We start from the raw sequence: 3,216 nt of genomic DNA, 5'->3' as shown, positions 1-3,216 counted from the left end.
CCTTGTTTTCTACACCCTTCTTGTCTTTGATTTCAATGTCAAATTCCTGCAACAAAAGAACCCATCTAATAAGTCTTGGTTTAGATTCTTGTTTAGCAAGTAAATATTTTAAAGCTGAATGATCAGTGAAGACAATGACTTTAGATCCAATGAGATAAGATCTAAATTTGTCAAATGCAAAGACTATTGCCAAGAGTTCTTTTTCAGTGGTTGTGTAATTCTTTTGGTTAGCATTCAAGACTTTACTGGCATAATAAATCACATGCACCAAATTGTTTTTCCTTTGTCCTAACACGGCCCCAATAGCAAGGTCTGATGCATCACACATCAGTTCAAAAGGTAAGTTCCAATCAGGTGGGGCAATGATAGGTGCAGAGGAAAGTTTTTGCTTCAAGAGATCATAGGCTAGCATGCAATTTTTATCAAATACAAAGGGTGTATCAGAGACGAGCAAGTTACTCAAAGGTTTGGCTATTTTAGAAAAGTCTCTAATAAACCTTCTGTAAAAACCAGCGTGTCCCAAAAAGCTCCTAACTGCCTTGACATTACTTGGTGGAGGTAGTTTTTCAATGATTTCCACCTTAGCTCTGTCCACCTCCATGCCTCTATTAGAGATTTTGTGGCCAAGGACTATTCCTTCTGTGACCATGAAATGACACTTTTCCCAGTTTAATACTAGATTAGTCTCTTGGCACCTCTTAAGCACCAAGGCAAGGTGGTGTAGGCAGCTGGGAAAAGAATCCCCAAACACAGAAAAATCGTCCATGAAGACCTCAATAAATTTTTCAATCATGTCCGAAAAGATGGACAGCATGCATCTTTGGAAAGTGGCAGGTGCATTGCACAACCCAAAGGGCATGCGTCTATAAGCAAAAACTCCATATGGACAAACAAATGATGTTTTCTCTTGATCACTAGGATCAACTACTATTTGGTTGTAGCCCGAATATCCATCCAAGAAGCAATAGTAAGCATGTCCGGCAAGCCTTTCAAGCATCTGATCCATGAATGGGAGTGGGAAATGATCTTTTCTGGTGGCTTCATTGAGTTTCCTGTAGTCTATGCACATCCTCCATCCAGTAACGGTTCTTGTGGGTATGAGTTCGTTCTTCTCATTTGGAACCACAGTTATGCCACCTTTCTTGGGCACTACATGGATGGGACTAACCCATGGGCTATCAGAAATGGGGTAGATTACCCCTGCCTGCCATAACTTCCTCACTTCCTTTTGTACCACTTCTTTCATGACGGGATTCAATCTTCTTTGAGCTTGAATGGAGGGTCTAGCATCCTCTTCTAACAAGATTTTATGCATGCATATGGATGAACTTATCCCCTTCAAATCAGCTAGGGTCCATCCAATGGCATCTTGATGAGTTTGCAGCACCTTGATCAATTCTTCTTCTTGTTCTTGGCTCAAGGCCGAGCTAATGATAACAGGGTGACTCTCATCACTACCCAAGTATGCATACTTGAGATTAGGGGGCAATGTTTTGAGCTCAGGTTTTGGTGCTTCCTTTTCTTCTTTCACTTTCTCTGGCCTGCTTAGCATAGTTGTGTCATCATCCTTGATATCACTAATTTCAATATCCTTGGTGAACTCCTCCTCTGCCACTTCCTTTATTGTTTCCTCAAAAGTTTCTTGTACTGCAATGTCCACTACATCAACCCTCATGCACTCCCTTAGTGATTCTGATGGATAGCTCATTGCCTTGAATACATTAAACACCAATTTCTCATCATGGAGTCTAAGAGTGAGTTCACCCTTTTGTACATCTATGATGGCTCCAGCAGTAGCTAGGAAGGGTCTTCCCAGAATTATTGAAGCTTTGGCTTCTTCCTCCATATCTAACACCACAAAATCAGCAGGAAATATAAATTCTCCCACCTTTACCAACAAATCCTCAACTATCCCATGAGGGAATTTAAAAGTTCGATCTGCCAATTGGAGGGCCATTCTTGTTGGTTTGGCCTCTTCAATCTTCATTCTTTTCATCATTGTTAGCGACATCAAATTGATGCTGGCCCCTAAATCACACAAGGCCTTCTCCACCATGACTTCTCCTATAATACAGGGGATTTGGAAACTGCCTGGGTCCTTCAATTTCTGAGGCAATTTGTGCTGAATGATGGCACTGCATTCTTCAGTTAACAACACAGTTTCCTCATTTCTCCAGCTTCTCTTCTTGGTCATCAATTCTTTTAAGAATTTTGCATAGAGTGGCATTTGCTCTATTGCTTCAGCAAAGGGAATGTTGATTTTTTTGGCCATGATATGATGGTTGGGGGTAAGTGTTTTGTGTGGCTTGGTATGATCTTTGGTTGGAGTTTTGGTATGTGGAGTTGTTTTGTTGGTTGTGGTTGTAAGGTTTGTGGTTTTGTGGTTGGGTTTGTTGGTTTCCCCACCCAAAGTTTGGGTGGTTTCTCCAGCCTGGGTTGTAAGTGTTGGAGTGTGGATCATATGATTGCCTTTGTTGGTTTCCCACATAGTTAACCTCATCCCAATCACCTCCTTCAATGCCTACTTCCTCTTGATCTTGTGTGTGTATTGCAGCCACTTGCTTTGTTTCTAATTGCCTGGTAAGCTCTGCTAGTTGCTTGGCAAACACCTTGTTTTGGGCTAGAATTGTATCAACATGGTTCAGCTCCATGACTCCCTTAGTGTTGTGCCTTTCTGATGCATAGTAGTACTCATTCTCAGCCACTGTCTCGATCACTTCAATGGCTTCTTCCACGGTCTTTTTCTTGTTCAATGAACCTCCTGATGAATGGTCTACAGCCTTCCTTGATTCATAAGAGAGCCCATCATAGAAGATGTGCAGTTGCACCCAATCATGGAACATGTTTGGTGGGCATTTCCTTGTCAAGTCCTTGAATCTCTCCCATGCCTCGTAGAGAGTTTCACCATCTTGTTGTCTAAAAGTCTGGACCTCAGATCGAAGCCTATTGACCTTTTGTGGAGGGTAGAAACGTGCCAGAAACTTGCCTTCCACCTCATCCCATGTGGTTAGACTCCCCCTTGGGAATGATTCCAGCCACTTAGCTGCCTTGTCCCTAAGTGAAAATGGGAACAAAAGCAGTTTATAGGCATCTTCCTGGACTCCATTGGACTTCACAGTGTCACAAATTCTCAGGAATTTTGTGAGATGTTGGTTTGGGTCTTCATTAGCACTTCCTCCAAAGGAACAATGATTTTCCACCAATGATATTAGCTGT

The 3,216-nt window shown here is 42.0% G+C and overlaps 1 non-coding gene across 1 annotated transcript; it reads left to right on the top strand.

Annotated features, from left to right (window-relative positions):
* The first annotated feature begins 2,841 nt into the window (after positions 1-2,841).
* LOC148564122 (small nucleolar RNA R71) lies at positions 2,842-2,945 on the top strand. Its single transcript, XR_015885318.1, has one exon. It is a non-coding gene; the product is annotated as a small nucleolar RNA R71 (small nucleolar RNA).
* The last annotated feature ends 271 nt before the right edge of the window (positions 2,946-3,216 follow it).

The sequence above is a fragment of the Arachis ipaensis genome, chromosome B5 (assembly GCF_059453495.1).
Source record: "Arachis ipaensis isolate K30076 ecotype BB chromosome B5, ASM5945349v1, whole genome shotgun sequence".
In the NCBI taxonomy this organism is placed as follows: Eukaryota; Viridiplantae; Streptophyta; class Magnoliopsida; order Fabales; family Fabaceae; genus Arachis; species Arachis ipaensis.
This window is presented reverse-complemented; position numbering and strand designations above follow the sequence as displayed.